This window comes from Microcebus murinus, chromosome 16, assembly GCF_040939455.1.
Source record: "Microcebus murinus isolate Inina chromosome 16, M.murinus_Inina_mat1.0, whole genome shotgun sequence".
Lineage (NCBI taxonomy): Eukaryota > Metazoa > Chordata > Mammalia > Primates > Cheirogaleidae > Microcebus > Microcebus murinus.
The window spans coordinates 45319739-45334470 of NC_134119.1; positions in this window are offsets into that span (position 1 = coordinate 45319739).

A 14732-nucleotide genomic window follows, 5' to 3' on the forward strand; every position below is an offset into this window, starting at 1 on the left:
CATGATGCCTTTGAAACTTGGCCCAACTCTATATGAGGAGATATTGGATGATTCTATATTATAAAAAAACTAGAGCAATGGCAAAAGGAAGCATTGTGCCATGGGAGGAGCCGCTGTCTCAAGGCCACCCTGTAGAAGGATGGGTAGACATGATTCATTTTGCTTTCTCCACCCTCCCCCCCCCAACCAGGGCTTTACGCCTGGCCCACAGCACATGTCACCTTTACCTCCCAGGCCTGCCCTTTGCCAATTCATTTTCCTCTCCAGCCAGCACTTTGGAGACTATTTTGCATGTTTTAAACTGCCTCCAATGACTGAGGGTCCCCAGGCCTCTGTTCACGCCCCCCCCATCTTCCTGTCTGTACCTCCAGTGTGCCTAGGACAGGCCACTCCCTCTGTCTCTATGTGGGTGACACATCCACCTCCCTCTTCTTGGCCCAGTCCCTGATCCCACCACCCTCATGGTGGACCACCAGCCAAGACTTGCTTTACTGTTGAAACAGTCACCTCCAAGAACACCCATCATATCCTAAATACTGATGCCAAAAACGTGTTTTCAGTTGTCCTTCTAGATGTCATGTGTCATTTGCATTCCCAACGCCTCATCATTCTCAAGGCTCTTCCTCCAGGGACTATTGAGACACATCTCCTCCTTCCTCTCCGCTTCTATGGCCGTTGGACAACCCCTCAGGCCCTCCCACTCAACCCACCAGGGTGGCCGGCTGCTGGGCTCTGCTTGTGGTCTTCACCATCTTTTCACAACCCACCTTTGTTGAACTCACTAATGCCCCTTGCAATGATATCGATGTCAGAGGAGACTGGGGAAAGGATGTCCTAGAGGGGCCCCCAATTCTATCTTTCCCTGAATCAATAGTTGATCCACCCAGGTTTGAAACTATGCATTTGTCTTCGACTTCCTGCCCTCCATCATCCATCCTCTGCCTCAGATTTCACCAGTTTTTCTATCTCATCCTTCTTTCTCATCACTGCTCCTGCCTTATCAATTTATGTGGAGTTGGGTCCCTAGCTCTCTTCCTTGCTTTTCTCTCCAGCACTTTACACCTGCTGATGCCACCTGGATCCTCACACCCCTTCTGCACTGCCCGCCACCTGCTGGGGGAAGCCCAAGCTCCTTTCCACTCCCCTCCCCCATGCTCATGGTTGTGCCTCTACTCTGTGGACAAAGATGAGGAAATATGCACTCGAGGGGCTGCGCTGGAATTTAGACTGAGAGCCTGTACACCTTCTTCCTCACAAGAGTTCGATGACCAGTGTCCTACAGTCCCCATGGAAGTCAAAACATCCCAGCAAGGGAGGTTCCTGGTCATTCCAAGAGAAATGCCCCATCCTATCTCACCTCCATTCTGTGGCTCATTATCTCTTTCTCTTCCAGGAACATGCTTTTCTTAGCCCCCATCGCCACCCACTGAAATCTTTCCCTTAAGTCCCATTTGACAGGCTGTCCCATCAGCAAGTGTTTCTGAGTAACCCAACCAGAACTGATCTCTCTATGGACTTCTATTGACAGGACTTTCTCTCAGCTGAGACAATTGTCTTGGTCTTCAGTACTTACCACTGCTTCCCTGCTTTGTAAGTAAGCATGTGCATGCCATACTCTTTCTACACTTACAATCTAGGTTCCCCTGGGTGGAGCATAGTTCTTATACATCTTTGTATCCCCATATATCAATAGCACGCTTTGTCTTAGACAGTGCCAGGACTTATTTGAGCACCTGTTGTGGTTGCTTCTTTGAACCCTTTCCTGGGTGATTTTCTCGTGTTAAATAGCAAAGACAAGGACAGGGGACCTCATAGCCTCAGGGTTAATTAAGAGTGTAGGCTTTGGAGTCAACTTGACTGGATTGAGTCCCAGCTCCATCATTTACAAGTTTTTTGTTTGTTTGTTTGAAGATTTGGCATGTAACCCAGCCTCTCTGTGCCTCAGTTTCCTCCACTGTGTAATAGGACTCATAACAATCCCTTCTTGAAAGTATGATGATGAGAATTAGATGGTTTATGCATGTAAAGCATTTAGAATGGTTGAGTCACAGTCAACTCTCAACAAATTTTAACAGAATAGGAAACACTCAAAGTCCCTAGAATTTGGATTCAGCCACTGATTGTATTCAGCATCCAGCATGGTTCCTTGTCTGTGGTAGAGACTCACTAAATGTTCGTTGGATTAAATTAAGTCCAGCTAAGCATTTATTTTTACCAATAATAACAATAAGTAATTGTGAAAAAATGCAAAGACCAAGGAGGCACAGGGGAGGAACTGCAAATTGCAGATATCCAGAAAAGCTCGTCCTGTCTCAGGCTTCCAGTCTGTGCTGCAGGCATGCGTTGTTACTTTTTTCATTTCCCAGATGTGGACGCTGAAGGTCAGGGACAATAAATGACAAGGTCCCCAAGGTCACACAGATAGTAAGGAGGGAAACTAAGATTCACCTAACAGCTCATGTTAGGGTGAAAGAAATACAGCATGGAGTATGTCTGAGCACCAATTTTGCCACATATCAGTTAATTTGGTTAAGTTACTAAAATCTCTGACTTTCCTCAAACCTGGAGATGTAATATCTAATTTACAGGACTGTTGTAAAAATTAAACATAAATTTTGTGTACAGTAACTATTACTATTCTTGGAACACAGCAGCTATTCAACAAATACAGTTGCAACTACTGGTTAAAAAAAAAAGAGAGTTTTATCAAAGGCTCCTGTGTTCACTTGTATCCTTCCGGAAAGTCTGGCTTTTTAGATGGCAGTTTCTGTTTGATGTCTGTGGAGAAGGCTGGACCAACTACCTGGGAAGTGAACAGACTTCAGCCATTTTTATTGAAAGCAAACATGTGAATGTTGTTAAAACAGAGATGAAGAGGAGTCCACAAACAGAAGGGGGCCCCAGTGACATTGTGCTGATCCCATACATACCTGAGCCATATATAGAAGACATAGCAATACTCAAATGCCAACATAAAAATTAAGTCTCTGTTTCTATGCAGCAATATAAATCCAAGGGTGGAAAAATAAATGCCTCTTGAGCAAAAGGTATCCAACAAATAACTGCTGTCAGGATAGCATAACAAATATTTTATTAAACTCTGATTCTTACCCAGATTTTCTTCAAGAAACAAGGTTAAATATGGAAAATCCTTCACTGGTCTATTCTTTATAAAAGAAAATATGCTACATCTACAAAAAAACCTACAGCAGAGACCACACTTGATGGTGAAACAATGATAGCTTTCCCCCTAAGATCAGGAACAATACAAGAACATATGCTCTTTCTACTTCTAATCAATATTATACCAGAGAGTCTAGCCAGACCAGTTAGGCATGAAAAGGAAATTTTAAAATCCAGGTTGTAAAGGAACAAATACAACTCTCTCTATTTGCAGATTATGTTATCATGTTTATATATTGAAAATCCTAAGGAATACATTTAAAAACTATAAGAACTAATAAATTAGTTCAGTAGATGCAGGATATAAGAGCAGTATGCAAAAATCCATTGAATTTCTATGTAGTAACAATCCACAAAATGAAAATTAAGTTAAGAAAATAATTCCATTTATAACAGCATCAAAAAGAGTAAAATACTTGGGAATAAATGTATCAAAATAAGTACAAAACAAAACGTATACTCTGAAAACTGCAAAACCTTGTCAAAGGAAATAGCAAGAAACCTAAATAAATGGGAAGACATCCTATGTTCATGGATTAGAACACTCAATGTGGCTAAAGTGGCAATACTCCCAAAATTGATATGTAGTTCAATGCAATCCCCATTAAAATCTCAGCTGATTTCCTTGCAGAAATTTACACATTGATCCTAGAATTCACATGGAAGTTCAAGGGACTCCAAAAAGTGATAACAATCTTGGAAAAGAAGAACAAAGTTGTAAGACTCATACTTCCTGATTTCAAAACTTACTACAGAGGTACACTAATCAAAACAATAGGGTACTGGGAAAAAGATAGATATAAATCAATGGAATAGATTTGAGAATCTAAGAACAGCCCTCATATTTATAGTCAATTGATTTCCACAAGGGTGCCAAGACAATTGTCTCTTCAACAAATGATGCTAGGACAGCTGGGCATCTACATGAAGCAGTGTGACCTTTGCCTCACATTATATATATATATATATATATATATATATATATATATATATATATATAAACTCTGAATCCATTTTTCATCACAGGTAACAATACCGTGTAGAGATGGCTCACCTTTTTGTTATGACAGCAAAGAAAGTCAAGCTTTGAGACTATTTCTCTTCTGACCCTTGTTTAATTCATGTGGAACTCATCTATCCAGCTTCTCTACCTTTCTTATTTTTTTCAAGTGGTCCAATATTATTGGAATAGTAATGTCAAACCTTGCTGCCAATTCACACGACGGTTGAGAAAAATTTGCTTACACTACACCTTGCAGCTCATCGTTATCCACATTGGTCTCATATCGCCACGTGGCTCATTTTCAAGATTAAAATTGCGAGAATGGAACTTCTCAAACTATCGATGTACTGTGCATTCATTAGCTACATCCTTCCCAAGCACTTCGTTGGTATTTCAAGCTGTTTGCACTGCACTGTTTCCACGATGGAACTCATATTGGAAAATAACACGAATTTTTGACAAAAAATTGCTCTAAAAAATTTTTGAAAGATAATCACAAGCCAAACCACGTGTTAGAAAGACTGAGGATGTGCCTTCACAATATAAATAAAACAAGAAGTGTCAAAGTGAAATGTCAGAGATATCAACTGTCAAACTTAGTATTTAAGGAAATTGAACTTTTTACTTCATAACCTAATCTTTGTTTTTTATTGAAAATACAATGCATATTTGAAAGGAATGCTCTCACACTCAGAAACACTGTCCTTGAAGACAAAGTCCTCATAAGGAAGCCAAGAAATCCAAAAGTGTTGCTTGAAAATGTCAACTATGCCCCCATGGGGTAAGTTCACAGCTCAAATGCATGCAGGACAACAGGCTGACAAATGAACATGTGTAGAGAATATAACTTGCTTAGTTAGGAGAATAAGAGAAGGGGAGCTATATATTTTAATGTTATTTCACAAAAGTATATTTTCATATGTTTGTAAATATATTAAATGTGAGAAATTCAGCAATGAAAATATCTATCATAAAACTAACTGCACATATTGAGTGCTCGCTTTTAATCTTTTCTGAAAATTAGCTGAACATTTGTTCACATAATAAATACATTTAACAGATTATAAATGACATATCCACTGGATGGAAGGTGCTGGAAACAGATGCACCTAATTTAGGAAAAAAACTACATATAGGTAATATATATGTGTATAAAATTATCTCTGGGTTGAAGCATAACAGATAATTTTTACTTCTGTATTTTCTATACTTTCTACAAGAAGCATGTATTTCATGATGAGTAAAAGACTCCTGTATAAAAAAGATAAAGGTTTTTTTTTTTTTTTTGGCAATTGAAAACTAGTGAATTCAAAGCAATTTGGTTAGTAATACACAATCTCATTTTTGCAGTCTCATGCAAAACAGAAACTATTTTGGCTTCCTCTTAGCTCACTGATTTTCAAGCATTTAATAGAAGGGTTTTGGTTAACTTCATGAGAAAGCCACTCCTGTGAACTTGGGAAGATCTGGGTCTTTGTACCCATTGAGGTCAGTGACACTGTCTCCCCAAACACACATTTCACAAGTGGACAGATTTTTATCACATGAATTCAACCAGGCCGGGTAGTAGAGACCTGTACCAACCCCATATTATCACCAATGTACTATTGAGTTGCTAAATCTTTCGGATTATTGATTCGAGTTATGGAAGGCAGGACAGTAAGAGCACCCATTAAGACCCAGATATCCAGAGGAATCCTGTGGATGTCCTAGAGCAGGGTTGGCACATTTTTTTCTGTAAAGTTCCAGGGAGTAAATATTTCAGGGGCAGGTCCTTTTGTCTCTTTGGTAATCTCTCACCTCTGCCTTTGTCATGTTGAAAAGAGCAGTCTTGGCAAAGCCCTGCACAGCGGGGTATCTACCGCTGCATAAAAATTCTCCCCAAAACTTAGTGATAGGAACACTCAATATTTGAAACTCCATTGTCTAGCCAAGTTGTTACTGAATAAATTTGCACAGAGTTCTTTCAGATGCTGGTGCAGGCAGACAAGTTAATCGATATTTGGCTCAATCAGTACTGAAAACTGCAGACCAGCTATGCAGACTGTTGGTGGCTGAGAACAAGCTCTGCGGTAGCCAATGCTTGAGTTGATTACTAGAATTCCACTTCCACCTGCAGGCCTGTGGGTAACCGAGGCTCCAGCTGGCTCTGCGGGAGGGGGAGGGAGTGCTTTCCCACTGGGGGGCCTCAGAGGCCACTCACCTCCACCCAGAGCCAGCCAGCCACCAGGGTGCACAAAAGTCGAAGAAAGGACGGGGAAATTCTGAGTCCACACCTGAATCGTTGAGAATGTTTTTGAGATTGGGAGTAATTCTGAACCCAGACCCCAGGAGAGACACTGACAAAAGCTCCTCTTTGGAGTCTATTTTCCTTTGAAAGGGACTTTTGGGACATACAGCAAGATGTAGCCTTCCAGAGTCCCTTAAAGAGCCCTCTAGAAAAGAAGGGCAGTAGGACAGTAGGGAAGGATGCTTCCTCCTTGGAACCAGTAGTCACTTTTCTGTCAATGACCGGCTGGCCCTGGAGAACCACAGAGCCAACAGCTGCAAAGAATAATTTTGGCAGCATCACCAACGTTGCACACTTACAACTCCAGCTGGTTCTACTGCAGGCAGGATAAACACAAACAGCTGATAATAAGTCAATTCAGAACTTGAAACATGCCACAGAGACACTTTTTAACTCTATTTTCTCATGGTCAACACTTTTTCCACTATTGCCCCGTGCTCTTGAGGGTGGACATCATTTTCATACTTTATCTTGCCATCTCAGAGCTGTATTTCATTGGGAAATAAGCAGTCCCTGAATCTGGGGAAAATAATCATTGAAAACAAAATATTTGGCTTCCTGTTTCCCAGAAAGTGTCTGCGGCTGTTTCCATTTCTGGCCCAGCACTTTCCCAAAGAGTTGAGAATGTCATTCAGATGCGTCAGTCCCCAGGCTCGGCAGCAATGATAAAGATGTGGACACCCTGGCCCAGAATGTTGGTGCATCGCCACCATGAGCAGACTGAGAGGAGCTAGCATTGGAGAGAGGATGTCCCTGCTGCAGTGCAGGCTCAGGAACAGGAGGGGTCTACAAACCAAGGCTGTCTGCTGCAGCCTTGTCCCTCACCATGTGGTCCCAGACCAACAGCCTCGAGGCACCTGGAAGCTTATTAGAATTGCAAAATCTCTGACCCTACACCGTATCTCCTGCATCAGTATCTGCCTGCTGACGATAAGCTCCTGGGGGAGGGCTGCTCAGGCATTTGCAGCAGACACATTCCCTTCCAGTGCTTGTGCCTGGGAAGGAGCTGACAAGACAACTGGATGTCCTCACTGAGAGCATCCTGCACAGTTGCAAAGCTCCCCTCTAGGTGCATGGAAAAGGAGAGCCAGAGACCACCAGCATCAGCTTTGTATCATCTCCTCTCTGTAATAACCACACATCACTTGGTAACGTATCAGAAAGGCAGCTTCCAGAGCCCCAACCCAGATCTCCTGAATCAGAAACTCTGGGTGTTGGGCGTCACCATCTGGGTTTTCGCAAACCCTCCAGTGGATTCTGATGCACAGGTTTGGGAACCACTAGCTCACTGTATGTGGCCTTCAAGGCTCTGATCACATCCTCACCACTCCATCTCCTCGTCTTTCCCTCCTGGGCTTTCCACTTTGGACCCTGGCTCCACGTACTCTTCCCTGGACCCCACAACCAGTTTCTGCCTGCAGGGGCACAGGTACCCCACACCTTAACCTGATGGGATGGTGGAAATCCAACTTCTGGCCATGATAAAGGGAATTTGTATAATTTTTGCACAAAGGAAGTGCAGAAGGCATCAATATGAAGTCATGTCATAGAGTGAAAAGGAGGAAGACTGAGGAATCCAAGATGCTAAAAGTATTAAGAATCCATGGCCCCAACCACAGACTGTGGCCCTCTGGACTTCTTATCAGGGGAGATAATAAATCCCCATTTGGTTCCACCACTTTGATGGGATTGCTGTCACATGCAGCCAAGGCCAGCCTAGTTGGTGCAAACATGTATAAGTTTCAAGTGTGGTTTCCTGGATTGCCTTTTATTTGATCCAAACCCTTCAAACTATGTTTAGTCAAATGCCATCATTAAATAGTATCCTCTATAAGTTCATTAGGTCCTACCCCTTAAACCAAAGGTCAACAAACTTTTTCTGTAAAAGAACAGATAATAAATATTTTAGGCTTTGCAGGCCATTTGGTCTCTGCTGCTATAGCAGGAAGGCAGCCATAGGCCATATGTGCATGCATGAATGTGGCTGTCTTCCAATACAACTTTGTTTACAGACTTTGAGATTTTTATAATTTTTACATGCCGTGAAATATTTTCTTCTTTTGATTTTGCCAACCATTTAAAAGTGTAAAAAACCATTTTTAGCTCATGGGCCATAGAAAAACTGGCAGTGGGCCAGACTGGGCCTGTGGGCCATCATTTTCCAACCCCTGCCTGAAGCACATTAGAAAAGAAAAATCCCAGAAGAGGGAGAAGTCCCAAAAGAAAAATCCCAGAAGAGACCTTGCTTATAGAAACTTCCTCTAATTCAAAGAAGATATGGAGACAGCAGGGCAAAACCCAACCACTAAGAAGCATTTTATTCAAAGACAAGAGTCAACTGGGAGTAGAGGGGGACTCTATCTCTTATTTTCACTTATTACGGATGTTTTTATCACTGTGGTGCAATTCTAGTGGGTGAAAGAGAGGCTGTTAATTAGGAAGGAAGAGGGGAGAAAGGAGAAGCAAAATACCAGAAGTTGTAGAAGGGAAAGTGAGAGTTCAGATGGCCATAGGCTTTTACTGCAAAGAGAGAAATACAGTTCTCTTCTTCTGGTTAAAGGGAAGAAAGCTTCCACCTGGCTCCCACGCAGAACCACAGATCTCAGAGTGAGCTTGGTGGAGACCACTGTCCATTGGATGCTGGAATCCTTCATCCTGTGGCTTCTTTCAGTAAGTCCTGAGTCTGTGCTTGACATTCTTCCACACTCTGAGCTCAATAGCTCCCAAAGTAGGAACAACCCATTTCTTCTTTAGTTATGTAACCAGCTCATGAGCAAATTTCAATAACTCCTATATTTTTTTTAAATATTTCTCTCTTTAATTACTTGACTTTTTGAGTTTTGTTTCCCAGAAACGATGGATATTTTGCAAGACAAAGGAGCTGAGATTCTGAAGGCCCCTGGGCAGACTTCCTGATGCCAAGATTCACCAAGCCCCACAAAACTTTCCCCAATTCGAGTTGCCCCTTGTTAGTTACACCACAACCTGCCCCAAGGCAAGGAGCCCCTCCTTAAAAAGCCCATGACCTCCATTAGTCAGAGAGAGGGATTTGAGGCAGCCTCTCCTGACATCTGTTGTATTAAAAATTCCTTCTTCTTTGGCATCCTCATTGTCTCAATAATTGGATCTTTGTGCAAAGAGCAACTAGACCTAGGCCAAAGCTCTCTTGTGGGTTTCCACAACAGTTAACCAAGCCACTCTGTTTTGCTACAAAAGGTGTTTCTGTTCCACAAATTGTTCAGACAAAGTTGGCGAATGGGTGCTGGGGCCACTGTCCTGCAGACATTGTCGTGATTCATATACCGTTTTGCATCCACTTGTTCTAATGGCTCTACGGTGAGCACTTCCATTATTCTATATGACAGAATTAAGTTATATTTTCTGAAAACTTAAAAGTATCTATTGTTTGTAGTAAGTAGATTAGTATTTTCTGTGATAGAGCATATGAGTTTTCTATTGCTGCTGTAGCCAATTACTATAAATTAGTAATTTAAAACAACACAAATGTATTAGCTTACAGTTCTGGAAATGAAAAGTCCAAAATCAAGGTGTTAACAGGGCTTCCTTCCTTCCTTCTTGAGAATCTAAGGAAGATTCTAAGATAGAGAATCTAAGGAAGAATTCTTTCTTTACCTTTCTAATAGGTCTCCTGTATTTCTTGGCCTAAGGCCCTACCTCCATCTTCAAAGTCAAGAGCAAACCTAATATCTTCTAATCTCTGTTCTCTGACCTCTGCTTCCACTGTTACATCTTTCTCTAACTCTTCTCCCTCAACATCCCATTGTTTTAAGGACCTTGTGATTGTATTGGGCCAACCAGACTAAAGCCCTAGAGTCAAAAGGCAATTGAAGATTAACAATAAAAGCAAGAGGAAAAAATCCTTTTGCCTGCATGACATAATTGCCCTAACATTTCTGGTACAGCACAGGGGCATGTAATATAGAATACTATTTGGATTGCGTTTTATGAAATCTTAAATGGCTTATAAATGAAATGAGTTAAGACTATCATCCATCTCTTTTTGAACTGAACTTACTGTTCCCACTTAAAAATTCCATTTCTGAGTTTCACAAAATCTTTTACATCTCACTCTGAAAACTGTTGTACTGTCTGCTGATTGCTGGGGTGGAGGGCATTGATGATGTAATGGATCCTCTTCATCCAGACTTTCCTGGCCAGTTGTATTTCTGGCACCCCTCTGACCACCGTAGAGCATCTGTTCTTTGTTGTTTAAAAATAAAACTCACCTGGATTTAGCAGCAAGAACTGTAAGAACTCTTAAGTCTCTTGAGCTTATTGTTGGGGCTGCAAATCTGAGTTTGAAAATATCAGTCTATTTACAATATCTCACACTCTTTATTTTTCATGAGGAGCCATAGAATATAAGATAGGAGAATGAGGAAAATGGAAAGAGAAAACTCACCTGTATGCTGTTCCCTTGGACTTGGTTTATACTGTGCCTCCTCCAGAGGTCCTGAGCCTCAGGGACATCAGAGTGGGTGGTCTGATCCCCCTGCTTGTGGCCCACACAGTGACTAGAGATTCTGTATCAGTCACTTTCAATTCCTTCTCCCTGGCAATTAGTGTTCCTTGTAAGAGAACCTCCCCTTCTGGCCAAACAACCATTGAAAAGATGGAACCGACCTTCCACAAAAGCATACATCTTAAGCCCCATTAAAACCCAAAATGGTAAATGTAAATGTCACCTGTCAGTTACTCCTCCAGTTTCAAAGTGGGCACAAAGCACTATTGTCAACCTTAATGTTATGGTGAAAAGGAATGATTAGAAGCAGGAAAGCACCAGGGGGAATAACAATAGTTCATTTTTGGAGGGATTTTATTTGCTTTAACAACCTAATGGAAGAAAAAGACAATTTCCATTGTCAGAACATCACTTATCAAGGTGCCTGGTAATAAAAGTGCAAGCATTAATCAGGTTATTAAAAGGAAACGTGTTTTCTAGGTTTTGCTACCCACATTTTGCATCCCTTAAAAAGAAAGCGTTGTAGGTAGTGCAATGGCTGTGGAGGCTGAGCTGGACAAGGATTTATGTTTGCCTCGAAGTTTTGTATCAGCAGTGTGGGCACCTAAGCTCTGACTTTCTGATAAAATGAGGTGCGTAATATGGAGTTTGTTGACAATTGTGGCCAAGGAACTCATTGTTCTTCCCATTCTTCTTTTTAGCAAGATCTACACTGGCATGTCATTTTGTAGGAATGCTGATTCCCAGGCTAACCAAAACCAAGCCATCCCCCCAACCCAAGGCAAATAGCAAAGTTCTCTTTGAAGACAAAAAATAAAAATAGTCCATGTGCTGGACAACTGGGTGTGTTTTGGAAAGCTCTCTTTATTTTCAGCAAGATATTAAAACCACTTTTTTCAGATGAGTCATAAAACATGTAAGCAATTATACTGTAGATGTCTCTTATGGAAAGTTCTAGAATTTTCATCCTGTTTTCTGGTGCCAGTAGTTACATTTTTTGGCTAATATTTATTGGACCTTTGTTGTATATCCTTTTTTACTTATCCATTCCATTTCTGATCCCTTCCATTGTGCCAGGTGCCACATTAAATACGCTGCATGGATTATCTCATTGAATCCTCACAGCAAACAAGTATCAAATTATTTTTATTATTCCTAGTTTATAGAGGACAGAAGCAAATCTAGGGAAGTTAACCCAGCCAGGTCACAGGGCAGAGGTGAAGGCAGGATTCAATTGCAAGTCTGTGTAACTCTGACATCCGGCACATAACTACATGTCTACCCGTAAAATGACTTAAGCTAAAAGAAAGAAATCAGAAGAAACGTGTGCTTTTTGCAGTCTGATGTACTGTGTATGGGTCTGCCTCTGAGATGTATCAAGGCTCTGTTGATACGGCCCTGTGAAAAGCAGCTTCAGAAAGACTTAGAAGTAAGCTTTGTAGTGATAATTGTCCCAAACTGGAAACACCTAGGTGTTGTCAGCAGGTGAACGGATAGACAAATGGCGGTATACCTGCACAGTGGAATTCTACTGAGCAATGAAAGATTGAACCCACACTGGCATGGACAAATCCCAAACACAATGTGCTGAGTGAAAGCAGCTTTACATAAAAGAATATGTTCCGTCTGATTCTAACTATATGAAGTTTTTAAACAGGCTACACTAATCCATGATGGGGGGAGGGAAATAAAACAGTGGCTGCCTCTAGTTGGGGGCCACATGGTTAAAATTGACTGAGAAGGGGGATGACAGAACTTCCTGGGGTGATGCTCGTGGTCTTTTATCTTGAAAAGGGTTTGGATTGCACAGGTGTCTGCATTTGTCGAAACTCACAGAATGGCACATTTAAATGTGTACATTTAATTGTATGTGAATCTTACTCCAAAAGAAAAACATAAACAAATATTGGCTTCTAGTTAATGACATGGGTTGCCATGTCTAGGGTGATATGCACTGATGTCTGCAACTTACTTTGAAATGCATCAAAGATAAGATGTATTGATGGGTGGACAGATGGACAGATCTGTGTGATAAAGCAAGTCCAGTGACATATCAGAGGGAGAATCCAGGTGGTGTCTACATAGGAATTCACCGTGCGTTTGAAAATTTTCATAGCAACATTTTAGAAAAAAGACATTGCTTGCAAAGCACATGCTCTTTCGGTCACGGGCCTTTCCTCCCAGTGTGGGGAGCAGTCTCCCTGCTCTGTTAAGGATGCGTGGTGATCCCGACCGGAAGGACGCCCTTGCTTTAGGCACCATGGGGTTATTCATGTGACAGCTGCCCTAGCAAATGCAGCGGATTTTCCGTACCAACCAGTGATTTCATCCTTGTCAAAGTGGGAAGGAGTGCAAGAAAGCCATGGGGAGAGCCCTGTAAGGGGCTGTGGCCCCAAGTCCAGCAGGTCGATGTCCAGCACTGTCATCTCTAGGTGGCATGTTTTGAATAAAAGCAAGATTCTGAGGAGCCAGACAGACTTCGGTTTAGTGCTTGGTTCTAACGCTTGCTTGCTATGTGACCTCAGACAATCTACTGAAATATTTTTAAGCCTCAATTTCTCCAGCTGTAAAATGGGCACAACCCATGGTGCCCAGCACATGTGAAGTAAGGCAATTCTGGGCCCATAGGATGTGTTCGCGCAAGTGTTATTTCTCTTAGCTCCACTTCCATGATGGGTAAGCTTCCCAAGTCTCAGCTTTCCATCTCGAAACAAGGATAAGACCTACATCCTAGGGTTAGGGTGTCAATGGATGGTCCTCTTCTTATGGAGGGACCTTAAATGCATTTCCCTACTCTGACTTGATCTACTACTAGCCCGTCCCCCCAATCTGATCTCCAGGGGGCCCATAAAGCTGCCTTTTGTGGGACTCTGTCAATAGTGGGACGACCCTCAACCTGAACTTTGACTGATGCTCTGCAGTCCCACGGGGGAAATGAAACCTGGAAGTCAACGTTTCCCCTCGTTTCAGACTCGTACTGTTGTAGCAAGTGATCGGAGTCCCCACTGTCACTTCCACCTTGGCTTACTGGTGCTTTAACCGACTACTCCAACACCTGACAGCTCAGCACGCTCTCTCCAGCTCAGCTGAACTCCTGACACCCAACAGAGGCATTAAAATGCAATAGTAAAATAGGCGTAAAATTAGAAACAGCTGCTCTGCAAAAGACACTGTGGAAAGAATGAAAAGACCAGCCATAGACTGGAAGGAAATATTTGCAAAACATATACAGTCTTGTGTCACTTAATGACGGGGACACGTATACATTTATCAAAATGTGCCAAATCGTACAGTTGGGATTGGTACCTTTCTCTGCACACAAATCTTTGTTGTTTTTTTTTTTTTTTAACAAGAAATAAAAAAAAAAAGAACTGCCTTGGTGGGCTGGCTGGAGGTGCAGCAGCTATGTTGTAGGCATGAGGATGAAAACCACATGCTGGTATGGGAGGACCAGAAAGATGAAAAAGACTAAAGGGAGCAGCAGCAGTCCTGGCATTTCCACCTCTGAACCTCTTGTCATGTGAGAAAAATAAGCATTATGCTAACCAGGCTTTGTTACACACAGGCAAATTTACTGCTAAATATTAGAAGTTCATTAACATACTCAGATATAGGCAGAACCGGAATAAAATACCTAAACGGACGTTGATTCTCTTGCATTGATGTAATAATCATTTATAATTTGTACTGTTTTACACAAGTAGATGTAAACATAGAGTTTTGTACCCCATAAGATAAATTTTTAGTAGACTAAACTGCTCAGCTAAAATCTC